Raw genomic sequence first — 14463 nt, 5'->3', positions numbered from 1 at the left:
GCGTGGGTTTCCTTCGGGTGCTGCGGTTTCCTCCCACAGTCCAAAGACGTACAGGTTAGGTGGATTGGTCATGAGAAATTGCCCTTAGTGTCCCAAATTGTCCTTAGTGTTGGGTGGGGTTACTGGGTTATGGGGACAGGGTGGATGTGTGGGCTTGGGTATGGTGCATTTTCCAAGGGCCAGTGCAGACTCGATGGGCCAAATGGCCTCCTTCTGCTCCCTGATTCTATGACAGTCGTGCCATCCCCGGAACAAGTCTGGTGATCCTTCTTTGCACTCCCTCTCTGGCAATAATACCTTCTCTAAGGTAAGTGGAGTAAAACTACACACAGTACTCCAGCTGTGGCCTAACCAAGGTTCTATACAATGGGTCTATTCTGGCCCGTGTCATGACATTGCTTCCAGTGGATTGATGCTCTTTGATATCCTTGGTGCAGTTTTAACCTTAAAAGGGATATTTTATTTTGTTTTTTAAACAAACAATTTTTAATGAGGTATTTTTGGCATAACAAACAACCACAGCACAAAGAACAGTAATCAGAAAACAGCCGCCGATATCCGTCCATCCAAGGCCCACCTATTTAACCCCTACTCTATACTACCCTAGCCCCCCCATCCTCCCCCGCTGACGATTAATTCCCCGCGAAGAAGTCAATGAATGGTTGCCAGCTCCGGGTGAACCCTGACACCGACCCTCTGAAGGACAACTTGATCTTTTCCAGGCCGAGAAAGCTCGCCATGTCAGTTAACCAGGCCTCTGACTTCGGGGGCCTAGACTCCCTCCAAGCCAGTAGTATCCGTCGCCGGGCTACCAAGGAGGCAAAGGCCAGAACATCTGCCTCTCCCTCCTCCTGAACACCCGGGTCCTCCAACACCCCAAAGATCGCTATCCCCTGGACTATTTCCACCTTTGTCTTCAATACCCTGGACATGACACCCGCGAATGAAAGGGATATTTTTATTAATGAGGATTGTCACACCCCTGCTATTTGATGAAAAGCGGGCCAAAAAAACCTGCTCCACCCAATCCTGCCTCAATTTAAAGTGATCCTCATCATCCAGATGAGTTTCCTGTAATAAAGCTATGTCGACTTTCTCCTTAAGAAAGGAGAGGATCTTTTTCCTTCTGATAGGGTGATCGATGCCCCGTACATTCCCTGAGAACATTTTTAAAATCAACTGTCTTCATTAGTTAGGCGACAGAGAAAACAGTAAAGTAAAAGTAAGGATGTAATGTTAGAATTGTATAAAACACTATGAGGCCACAACTGGAATACTGCGTGCAGTTCTGGTCGCTAAGTTACAGACTGCAGTCACCCTCTGCAGCACCATCCCCAGCTCCTCCTCCCACATGGCCTTGCCCCCTCCAAAGACACCTAATCTTCTTCCAAGATCCTCCCATGAATCGCCGAGACTACCCCGCCCTCCAACCCCATTACCGACGACAACACTACCAGCAACGAGGAGGGTGGTGTCACCGGAAAGGTCGGAAAGATCTTTTTTGCGAAGTCCAGCAGCTGGAAGTACCTGAAACCCTCCCCACATGGGAATCCAAGCTTCCACCTCAACTCCCCCAAACTTGTGAACTGCCCTTCCAAAAACAAGTCCTTCATCTCCTTCACCTCTCTTTCCTCCCATCCCCAAAGCCTCGCATCCATTCTCCCTTGCTCAAACCCATGGTCCCCTCGGATTGGCATCAACCCCGACCCCACCCCTCACCTAAAGTGCTGCCGAAATAGCCTCCATATTTTCAGTGTGGCCACCACCACAGGACAAAGAACAATACAGCACAGGAACAGGCCCTTCGGCCCTCGAAGCCTGTACTGGTCATGATACCAACCTTTGCCAAAAGTACCAACCTTTGACTCCCCGAATACCTCCCTGTGGCAAATGGGAGCAGTGCCATTGCCAGTGCCCAGAACCTTGTCTCCCTACAAGAACCGCCTCCATCCTCACCCACAAAGCCTCCGTCTCCCTACTCCAATCCCTCTACATTCACTGATCAGTAATAGTACAAGTTGGAAGGCCCACTCCCAAATACATGAGTGGGTTGTTGCCACCTGAAATGACAATCCCCCCACTCTCCCCACACCACAAAACACTCACATTTACCCAAATTCAATTTATAGTCCGGAAATGCCCCAAATCTCCGAAGCAGTTTCATTATATTCCCACAGAAGACTTTGGGTCCAACAGATCATCAGCGTACAGGGACACCGTGGGCTGAATTCTCTGAGCCCGCGCCGGGTCGTAGAATCCGATGGTGGTGAGTCCAGGTCATAATTTGACCATTCACCTGAGGAAGGAGCTGCACTCCGAAAGCGAGTGATTCGAAACAAACCTGTTGGACTTTAACCTGGTCTTGTAAGACTTCTTACTGTGCTCACCCCAGTCCAACGCCGGCATCTCCACATCATCATTCCCCCTAGGCATTTGGTATCACTTCAGTTAGGTCTGCAAACGTCCCACCCAAGAACAAGTCCATAAAGCATTTGTTCCCATTCCTTAAACCTGGCATCCAAGCTCGCTGGAATGAATCTATGGTTACCACTTCCTTTACCGGCCTCCCTGAACTGGCGCAGGAATGTGGCAACTAGGAGCTTTTCACAGTAACTTAATTTGAAGCCTACTTGTGACAATAAGCTATTTTCTTTTTCATTTTCACTAATCGGATCCTTCCTATACATGCCCTCCAAACTAAAATGAAATTGACACTTGTTCCAAACCCTCAAAGTAGAAACCACCACTGGGTGTGATAAATATCTACCCGGCAATAAAGGAAGGGGTGCCGAAATCAATGCCCTTGAGGAAGTGTCTCGACACAAGGCCTCCTCCGCTCTACACCATACTGACCCTGATCCAACAACCATCTTCGGACCATAACAACAGGAGCAGTCCCAGTAGCAACACTGAAAATTGGGAAGGGCCAGGCCACCCCTGAGTCCATTCCTCTCCAGACAAACTCTTTTAATAGGGGGGGACCCTCCCTGCCCACTCAAAGCTAAAAACAAGTCTGTCAATCCTTCGGAAAAAGGATGTGGGCAGAAAGATTGGGAGGTTCTGAGGAACCTCGGTAGGATCACCATCTTAATAGTCTGGACTCTTCCGGACAAAGATAGAGGCAGACGGTCCCACCTTTTGAACTCCTCTTTAATCCCCCTTCTAAGCAGGTCAGATTGAGTTTGTGAGGTTGAGCCCAATCCCGCGCCACATGAATCCCCAAATAGCGGAAGCTCTTACTAGCCAGGCAAAACGGGAGCCCACTCAAATGTCCCTCCCGCCCTCCGGAGCCAATCAGAAACATCTCACTCTCTGCTGAATTAAGCTTGTACTCGGAGGAGCTGAATTCATTCAGAATTCTCAGGATCTTATCCAAGGGGTTGGAAACATACAGACAGAGGTCATCCGCAGATAAGGAAAGCTGATGTTCCAGTCCCCTGTTGCCAATCGGCACCTGAGTCACCAATAATGTTGCTCTTTTTAATGAGTGGAATACTATCCCCCCAATCGGCACCAATAATGTTACCCAATTAACTAGATGTGGCAGTTATTAATGATAATATTGCTTTTCAGAATCGCCAGGTATCAAATGATACCACTACAAGGCTTTACCGGATATCGATCAAAGACCAAACAACCTGTTAGTCAGTTCAAGTCCAAAGATAGTTTATTTACACACAGGGATTACTTCGACATGCAACATAAAACACTACAAGTTAATCTACACCTAACAACTACAATAACCTAAACTTAATTTCAGGGCAACCGGCTCTTTGCAGATGAACAAGGCCTTTGTTCGGATCTTGCGTGGCTGGGAAGAAGAAGTGGCTTCGTTTCTGCTGGGCTCATCCGTCTGGTAGCGATCGTTGGTCTTGAACTTGTCTTCTGGTCACAATGCTACACCTGGTTTCAGGCGTAGGCCGGGGCCAAGAGAGCCGATGTGCCAGGGCCAAGAGAGATTGAACACATGACAGTGTCTCTCTTTATCCTTTGGGGGGTTTCGCGCTCTTTTGGGCGGTCCTTAGCTTTGGACCCAATAGTTCGGCAGGCTTTGATTACTGCCTTCGATTTGAGCCAATAAAGGGGAGGGTGCCTTGATGGCTGGGCGTGTCCTGAGCGGTCATTGACGTTGCCTGTTTGAGCTTCCTGGGTGAAGGGAGTGGCGCCGATGTGTCTGGAATTGTATCTGATACCTGAGTACCAGTTCTTTCTCCCGGGGGAAATGGGCCATTAGGACGCAAATCGGCTGGGGGTTTCGATACTGTCTGGTTCTCTCTTAGCAAATATACATTCAGGCTCTGAGTTTGCCTGAATCCTGTATAGGCCATATTTCCCTTGAGTCTTTGCAAGTGTCCATGTTTCCTTTGTAAGTGGCCGTCCCAGATGGCTCCCCGCCCGCCCCTCGATATCCTTTCACTCTCCAGACATCCGAAGAGCCATTGCCAAAGGCTCAATCGCAAGGGCGAATAGTAACGCCGAGAACGGGCATCCCTGCCTCGTCCCACGCTGCAGAGTAAAGTATTCATCACTAACCCCGATAGTGGAGGTGCTTGCCTTGGGGGCTGTATATAACAATTGAACCCAGTGCACAAATCCCTGCCCAAACCCAAACCGTTCCAAAACGTCAAATATGTACGCCCACTCCACTCGGTCGAATGTCTTCTCAGCGTCCATTGACAGCACCACCTCCACATCATTCCCTCCAGCGGGCAGCACGATAACGCCAAGTAGCCTCCGAGTATTAGATGTCAATGCTCTGCCTTTCCAAAGCCAGGTTGATCCTCTCCAACCTATTCAGGCACACAGCCCTCAATACGGGCGGCCAGGATCCTGGCCAGAAGCTTTGCATCAAAATTCAGGAAGGAATTCGGAAGCTAAGATCCGCATTGCTCAGGATCCTTATCCTTTTTGTGTATGAGGGAGATGGAGTCCTGTGACAGCGTAGGGGGGAGCGAGCCCTTCCCCATGCCTCATTGTACATCCGTTCCATCATCGGACCCAGCAGCGGCTCGTTGGTCTAGGGGTATGATTCTCGCTTCGGGGTTTGTGCTACATGAAAATGTGAGAGGTCGCGGGTCCAAATCCCGGACGAGCCCTTTGATGTTATGGGCAGCACGGTAGCATTGTGGATAGCACAATTGCTTCACAGCTCCAGGGTCCCAGGTTCGATTCCGGCTTGGGTCACTGTCTGTGCGGAGTCTGCACATCCTCCCCGTGTGTGCGTGGGTTTCCCCCAGGTGCTCCGGTTTCCTCCCACAGTCCAAAGGTTAGGTGGATTGGCCATGCTAAATTGCCCTTAGTGTCCAAAATTGCCCTTAGTGTTGGGTGGGGTTACTGGGCTATGGGGATAGGGTGGAGGTGTTGACCTTGGGTAGGGTGCTCTTTCCAATAGCCGGTGCAGACTCGATGGGCCGAATGGCCTCCTTCTGCACTGTAAATTCTATGATATTCTAAAACATTTATAAAATTCCATGAGGAATCCGGCTCACCACAACCTTCAATGCTTCCCACAGCACCCCGGCGGAGACCTCACCAGTGTCGTTCTGATCTATATAATTACAAATGACATTTTCCAATCTCTGCATAATCCCTTATTCACATGGAGACCGACATCTAATCTCCACTGGGGTCTAGAAGTGGACGGTTTCTCCTCCCTCACGTCTACCCAGTGAGGGACGTGATCAGACACCACAATAGCTGAGTGCTCTGTCCCTGCAAGTCTAGTAATCAGCAACTTGTCCAAAACAAAAACATCTATGCGGACCTCTGAAAAAAATGGAAACTACTTTGCCTTAAGCCTCCCAAAGCACAACGGATGTATGCCCCCCCCCCCCCCCCCCCCAAAAGAGCTGGCTGCATGAATTTTGACAGCTCCTCAGCCATCGCTGACATTCTCCCAGACCTCAGGCTTGGTCTAACCCTGGATCCAAGACTGTATTAAAATCTCCCCCCAGAATGAGTCTGTGTGAATCTAGGTCCAGGATCAGGAACAGAACCCATCTCATAAGTTCCACAAAGTCCCAATTTGGGACATATATATTGTACAGTACCACTGGGGAGCCCACCAACCGCCTGCTTACCAACACATATCTACCATTGGGATCCGCAATGAACCCCTCCGTTGAAAAAGACACCCTTCTACTTATCACTACAGCCACCCCTCTCACCTTCACATCAGACTAGAGTGATACACCTACCTGGCCAGTTTATGTCTGGTCAGCCACCTCCAAATGAGTCTCCTGAAGAAAAGGCAAGTCTGTCAAAAAGCAAATATGCGCGACCTGTTGACAGGGCCATTCAGGCCTCGGACATTCCAAGTTATGAATCGAGTGAGGGTCTCCTGCCACCGTGCCCCCCGCTCCCCCCCCCCCCCCACCATCACCACCGACAATCAGCCATATTTCTGTTGGAGCCAAACTCCCCGGGGTCCTCAGGCCGCACCTAATGAGGCCACCGCCAGGCTGCCACTGTCATTGACGCCCAGATCGCAGCACCTCAAACTCAGACTGTCAACTATCCCATACCCCCCTCCCAAACCCCACCCTCAAGTTAAGCCAAAGGAAGGAAATATATGAAACCCTGCCCTCCGTACACCATTTTGTCCCCACATCTCTTCCGTTTACTGGTTTTCACAGCAGCATGGTGGCCCCCACGCAAGGCCCACAACTGCCCTGAACCCACCAAAACATCTAAACCTGATCCCAGACAAGTAAAAAAGTACCCGAGTAAGCAGATACCCACCCCCCCCCCCCCCCACCCCCCAGCACATGTGCACCAGTCCCACCTCAAAGGAACGAAGAAGAAAACCAAGGAGAGCGATGCACAGAGGAACTTATTAACAATATTAGAATAAACTACAACCAAACTGATAATACAGGCCCCTACAACCCAGAACACAGGCAGAGTGAGAATTTGGTAATTTGGTGCAGTGAGGTAACCAGGAAAGGGAAGTAGTTAATCTAATTTTGTTGTTTTTCAGTTAAAAGTGCAGTGTAGATTAGTATCTGATTGGCTGAAGCTGCCCCCACCCTAATTGCTGAGAGGCAGTTATCTGCCAGTCACGTGAGGCCTGTTAAGGGGCACAAAGGTACACATTGTATTCTTCTCTTTGAAGTTTTAGTGTGATTCATCCTAAAGTCTGTATAAAAGACAGACAGAAAGCGCACTTAGTAAGCATTGCGCTGGTCAAGGAGACACAGCCTGAGTGAGTGAGATACAGACAGAATGAGAATTTGGTAATTTGGTGCAGTGAGGTAATTCGGTGAAGAGTGGGAGAAGGTGCTTTTTCCCGACTGTTTTGTTCTCTCTCTTTCTCCGGGCCTAATTTCGGGAGCCGTTCGGAGGAGGAGGAGCAGTCTCTGTGAGTATAAAAACCTAACGGTAACTTTGTTTTCCAGGTTTTTCCCCCAAAAGTGACGTCAGAGGGAAGCTGTGATCTGATTGGTTGATAGCAAATCTGCACCAAATTTAAAAAAAACACAGCTAAACTCGTAAACTTAAATTAAACTAATTAATTAATTAGTGATGGCTGGTCAGGTGATGTGCTTGAGCTGCTTGATGTGGGAGCTGGCAGATCCCATTGCGAGCTGCAGCGACCACATCTGCAGTAAGTGTTGGCTGCTCGAAGAGCTCCGGCTCAGAGTTGATGAGCTGGAGTCTGAGCTTCAAACACTGAGGCACATCCGGGAGGGGGAGACTTACCTGGACACTGTGTTTCAGGAGGCAGTCACACCTGTCAGAGTAAGTAGTTTAAATCCTGCCAGTGGCCAGGGACAGCAGGGTGTGACTGTAAGTCAGGCAGGTAAAGGGAACCAGCAGTCAGGAGCCTCAGCCCTTGACCCTGTCCAACAGGTACGAGGCACTTGCTCCCTGTGTGGATGGCGAACAGGGCTGCAGGAAGGATGAGTCAGCTGACCAAGGCACCATGGTTCAGCAGGCCATTCAAGGGGAGGGAGTAAATAGGCAAGTTGTAGTTGTAGGGGATTCTATTATCAGAGGGATAGATAATATCCTTTGTGAGCAGGATAAAGAGTCCCGCATGGTATGTTGCCTGCCCGGTGCTAGGGTGCGGGACATCTCTGACCGGCTTGAAAGGATACTGGAGGGGGAGGATCCAGTTGTTGTGGTCCATGTCGGTACCAACAACTTAGGCAAGTCTAGAAAAGAGGACCTGTTTAGAGATTATAAAGGGCTAGGATTCAAATTAAAAAACAGGTCCTCAAGGGTCATAATCTCCGGATTACTGCCCGAGCCACATGCAAATTGGCATAGGGAGGCAAGAATAAGGGAAGTTAACACGTGGCTGAAAGAGTGGTGTGGGAAAGAGGGGTTCCTTTTCATGGGACACTGGCATCAGTTTTGGGACAGGGGGGACCTATACCGTTGGGATGGTCTCCACCTGAACCGAGCTGGGATCAGTGTTCTGGCGAAAAGAGTAAATAGGGTGGTCAATAGGACTTTAAACTAGAGATTGGGGGGGAAGGGAAAGTCAGGGAACCAAGAGGTGAAGTAATCAGTGGGAAGTGTAGCTGCTTAGGAATACAAAAAAGCACGAAAAGACGAAACTCAGGAGAGGTTACGATAGTCCCAATCCCACAAAATATGACACAGTGTATGGAAAGGCTCAGTAAACCAAGATCCACCACACTAAGAAAACAAAAAGGGACGGTCAATAGAGAATTAAAGGTGCTATATTTAAATGCGCGCAGTGTACGGAACAAGGTAGATGAGCTTGTGGCCCAGATTGTGACTGGCAGGTATGATGTGGTAGGCATCACAGAGACATGGTTGCAGGGGGTTCAGGACTGGCATTTAAACATCCAGGGATTCACAACCTATCGAAAAGACAGAGAGGTGGGCAGAGGGGGTGGGGTTGCCTTGTTAATTAGGAATGAAATTAAATTAATAGCACTAAACAACACAGGGTCAGATGATGTGGAGTCTGTGTGGGTAGAGTTGAAGAACCACAAAGGCAAAAAAAACATAATGGGAGTTATGTACAGGCCTCCTAACAGTGGTCAGGACTGGGGGCACAAAATGCACCACGAAATAGAAAGTGCATGTCAGAAAGGCAAGGTCACAGTGATCATGGAGGACTTCAATATGCAGGTGGACTGGGTAAATAATGCTGCCAGTGGACCCAAGGAAAGGGAATTCATTGAATGTTTACAGGAGGGCTTTTTGGAACTGCTTGTGATGGAGCCCACGAGGGAACAGGCCATTCTGGACTTAGTGTTATGTAATGAGCCAGACTTGATTAAAGATCTTAAAAGTAAGGGAACACTTAGGAGGCAGTGATCATAATATGGTAGAATTCAAACTCCAATTTGAAAGAAAGAAGGTAGAATCAGATGTAAAGGTGTTACAGTTAAATAAAAGGTAACTACAGGGGCATGAGGGAGGAACTGACAAAAATCACTAGATGACCAGCGTCATTTTGGAGCGGCCCAATGTCAACTTTTGCCTCCCGTTTGTTTTTAATGTATTGAAAGAAACTTTTACTATCATTCCTAATGTTACTGGCTAGCCTACCTTCATATTTGATTCTCTCTTTCCTTATTTCTCTCTTTGTTATCCTCGGTTTGTTTTTGTAGTCTTCCCAATCTTCTGACTTCCCACTACTCTTTGCCACATTATAGGCTTTCTCTTTTGCTTTGATGCATTCCCTAACTTCCTTTGTCAGCCATGGCTGCCTAATCCGCCCTCTGATAACCTTTCTTTTCTTTGGGATGAACCTCTGTACTGTGTCCTCAATTACACCCAGAAACTCCTGCCATTGCTGTTCTACTGTCTTTCCCACTAGGCTCTGCTCCCAGTCAATTTTCGTCAGTTCCTCCCTCATGCCCCTGTAGTTACCTTCATTTAACTGTACTTTGGGTGTGGGGGTGAAACCCACACAGACACTGGGAGAATGTGCAAACTCCACACAGACAGTGACACAGGGTCAGGATCGAACCCGGGTCCTCAGTGCCGTAGGCAGCTGTGCTAATCACTGTGCCAACGTGCCGCCTTTTGTTGCGAATACCTGGTTGCAAATTTCCCAAGGATCAGAGAGTGAAAGGGTGTTTGGAAGTTAAAAGATATTTAATTCCCATTTCTGTTTGGAACCTCCCAAAGCTTGCCACATTGCCATGAAGATGGGGTATGGTGGTTATATGGTTCTCTTGTATAATTTATATGTGTGTTTCTCACAGTGAAACTGTCGCGGTATGAGGGCAAGTTGCATCTGGTAGATTGGTAAATTACAATAAAAGTTAGGATTATAGATAGGGAATCACTAGCATTTAAGGAATTCTTACACATTTACATAAATTCCTTCAAGAATCAAAAATCCAAAAGGAAAGATGATGCAACTGTGGCTAACAAGAAAAGTTGTGACACTTAGAGAGAAGGACAGGGGCAGGTCAGAAGCATCACACCCACCGCGTGGCTGAGAGCAGACTGGTTAGTTAGACTGAGTTACTATAGCAAGATGAGCAGGAGAGTCGAACTCAAGTAGGAGAATTGTTACCTGTTCAATGAATGTGTTAAACCTATCTCCAAGTCGGAACCTTCCTTTGTCAGAGCAGACATCAAGGAAGCAGCTTATGCTACATGAAGAAGCATAACACAACAGAGGACAAGTGTGAGCGGTGCCAGAGGGGCCCGGTCAACCACACCCACATGTTCTGGGCTTATCCCAAGCTTGCTGCTTCTGGACAGCCTTCTCCGAGGCAATGTCCAAGGTTGTGGGGGTGAGGGTGAAACCATGCTCAAATGTGGCAATCAGAGCAGCCGGAGCTACACATGGGGAAGGGGGCCGACGCCCTTGCTTTCGCTTCCCAAATCGCACGCCGGAGAATCCTGCTCGGCTGGCGATTGGCAGCACCACCCAAAGCTGCAGACTGGCTCGCTGTCCTGATCTGGAGAAGATTAAGTACGCCATCCGAGGGTCAGAAGAAGGTCTCCTGGATACTTGGGGGAAGTTCGTCGGCTTGTTCCAAAACCTGTTAGAAGCCAACAATGATGAGAGAGAAAGAAAACTAGAAAGAAACGACCAGGAACGCACGAGCAGGGGGAAGGGTGGGGGGGGGGGGGGAAGAAAAGAGGGAACCAGAGGGAATGAAGGGGATGCCACAAAGGGGGGCAGGCGGAAGACCCCCCCCTCACCCAACCGCAAGGCAGACGCGGCAGAAAACACAAGGGAAAAGAGGGGGGAGAAGGGGAGAGCGCGGAAGGGAGGGGTGGTACCTCACCCGTGTGAACTGGAGGGGGGGTGTTGGGGCAGGAGGGGCGGCGAAGACAGAGCACTGAGATAGATGGTGACAAGATGTAAATAGACAGGAAAATGTTACATGTACTGCACAATGATGGACACGAAACGCAACAATACAGAATTGAAAATGCCAATAAAAACATTTTTTAAAATGTTTTTATTGATTTTTTTGTGGTGTATAGAACAAGGATAAGCATGGAAAAACAGTCGGAGACAGAGGATAAAGAGACATATTTACACATCGGTCGGGTTCAATTGTTTGCGTACATACATTGTTGTTCTTTATCTTACCTTATTTACAGTGGTGGTTACAATTTCCTTGATGCGATCATCAATTCACATGAGGCGGAGAGTTGAAGTGAACAGTGGTTTTAATCAGCTGGAACTGTGCCTGCGGCTGCTCTGTACTGAGAGCCGCCTGCAGGGCAGCAGATCTATATACCTCCCTCGAGGGGGTGGAGCCAGGGGCGGAGCCCACAAGGGCACCAACATGATACAATGCAATGTAATGTAATACAATGATCCATAGGTGGAGCCCACAAGGACATCAACATAGTACAATGTAATGTAATACAGTGGTGAATGGTTGCTGTAATACATTCACCACATTCACCCCCTTCAAAATTGAAGTTCAGCGGGGGTGAAGTGGCTCACAAGTTGAGTCTGTCTGGCGTCTTGAGTGTTCGCTGCGACCGCCTGAGCTCTGGTTTCGCTGCGGGCACGGGTATTGAACTCGTCGTTACGGGCACAGGTGTTGAATTCGCCGCTGCAGGCACGGGTGTTGACTCCGGGAGCGTGTCTTCTGGAGCTTCATCCCTGTAGATCGGTGATGGGGGGAAGGGGTGTAGGAGGGGGGTGTAGGCCATGCAGGGGCGGGAGTGCAATTCGGTGGAGGGTGGAGGGGGGGGGGGTGGGGGTAGGTGATGGCCGCAGGGGAACCTGCGGGTGCCAGGTCCCGGTGAGAGACTGTATCTTGTTGGCTGTCGTGGTGCGCCACGTACGCATACTGGGGGTTGGCGTGAAGGAGCTGGACCCTCTCGGCCAGGGGGTCGGACGAATGGCTCCTCATGTGTTTTCGCAGCAGTACAGGCCCCAGTGTCGTCAGGCAGGACAGAAGCGAGACCCCGGAGGTGGATTTCCTAGGGAAAACTGTTGCTCTTTTTAGCTTTAGTCTATTGGCTCTGATTACGTCACCTTTGCTCACGAGTCGCCAGGTATCTTTCTGATACCGCCACGTGGTTCAAGTTCAGGTTATGATTAATAATACAGCACACCGCTTAGTAAGGATTAAAACAACGGTCATTTATTATATACAACAAGCAATATTAATACCCTAATACTACTTTCTATATAATAAACCTATCATGACTGGCCAATACTTAACTTTAGGAAGAGCCCACCAGGTCAGCGAAACGAATGGCTTGTCCAATCAGATCTGGCCCGCGGGATTTAAAAGGCTGCTACAGGTCGGTGGCTAGGTGTCTCTACCGGATAGCGATCGCTGGATTCAAACTTACTGTTGCCGGTTGTTCTTGCGAAGGTCTCGAGCAGGCGAAGAGGAGAGAGAGCGAGATCTGAACTTGGCCCCTCACTTTTCCCGCCTCCTGGGGCAGCCCTTGACCCTGAGTCCCAAGTGATTGGATTTGTCCCCAATCCCTGGGTCGATGTGTCCAATGGTGAGGCGATTCCTCGATCGGGGGGTGGTCGCTCACCTGTCTTTGTTTCGGCCACTGCAGGCGCCGACAGGTCTGGCCCGGTATTCAATTGCTAATATGTTGCAATTGTTCCCGGGGATAGCCGATTTAACTGCAGATGTCTGAATAGATGGGCTGCAAACAGTCCTGAATGTAACTGCAAATACCTGGGTTGATGGGCTGTTGATAGCCCTGAGTATTGATCTGGGCTAACTTCCCCAGAGCCGAATATGCAATACTGTCTGCAGCTGCCTGCTTGTGTCTTGTTAGCTGCTTTTCCCAGCAGTCTTTCGGGTTCGCCCTTTCAAACTGGGTTTTGGCCAGATTAATCGGAACGCAGCCATTTTACGTGGCTACAAAACAAATAGGCGGTCATGACGGGTCTCGTTCGTGGCCTTGCAAAGGAGTGACCTAATGGAGTGGAGCGTGTCGGGGAGGACCTCCTGCCAGCGGGAAACTGGGAGACTCTTGGACCGTAGGGCCAGGAGGGCGGCCTTCCAAACTGTCGCTTTCTCCCCCTCCATCTGTCTGTTTCCCCGGGGGTTGTAACTGGTAGTCCTGCTCGAGGCGATGCCCTTACCGAGCAGGTACTGATGCAGTTCGTCGCTCATAAACGAGGCGCACCGGTCACTGTGGACGTAAATGGTGAAACCGAACAGGGTGAAGATACTATGCAGGGCCTTAATGACAGTGGCCGCGGTCATGTCGGGGCAAGGGATTGCAAAGGGGAAGCGGGAGCACTCGTCAACGACATTGAGAAAATACGCGTTGCGGTCGGTAGAGGGGAGGGACCCTTTGAAGTCGATGCTGAGGTGCTCGAAGGGCTGGAATGCCTTCACCAGGTGGGTCTTATCTGGTCGATAGAAGTGCGGCTTACACTCCGCGCAGATTTTGCAGTCCCTGGTCATGGTCCTGACCTCCTCAGTGGAGTCGGGCAGGTTACGGGCCTTGATGTAGTGGATATGCCGGGTGACCCCCCGGGTGGCAGAGGTCGTTGTGGATGGCCCGGAGTCGGTCATCTTGCGCGCTGGCACATGTGCCGCGGGACAGGGCATCTAGGGGCTCATTGAGCTTCCCAGGACGATACACAATATCGTAATTCCAGGTGGAGAGTTCGATCCTCCACCTCAAGATTTTATCATTTTTGATCTTGCCCCGCTGTGTATTGTTGAACATGAAGGCCACCGACCATTGGCTGGTGGCGAGGGTGAACCTCCTACCAGCGAGGTAGTGCCTCCAGTGCCGCACAGCTTCCACAATGGATTGAGCTTCTTTTTTGACTGAGGAGTGTCGAATCTTGCAGACGTTGAGGGCAACCTCTGACATGTCGCTCTCCACCTGGAAGGGGATGGACTCGTCCACCATGCGCATTGTTGCTTTGGCAATATCTGCCTTGATATTGCCAAAGGGGGAGAAAATAAAGTGTTTGACTCACAGATGTTGAAGACAGGAGGAGGTTTCAGTCTGTGCGAAGCTCAATCTTAGCTCAAAGCAGCAGCGTTGCTCGATGTTCAG

The sequence above is a fragment of the Scyliorhinus torazame genome, chromosome 5 (genome assembly GCF_047496885.1).
Source record: "Scyliorhinus torazame isolate Kashiwa2021f chromosome 5, sScyTor2.1, whole genome shotgun sequence".
Lineage (NCBI taxonomy): Eukaryota > Metazoa > Chordata > Chondrichthyes > Carcharhiniformes > Scyliorhinidae > Scyliorhinus > Scyliorhinus torazame.
The sequence above is the reverse complement of the archived record's forward strand: the minus strand, read 5'-3'. Positions refer to the sequence as shown.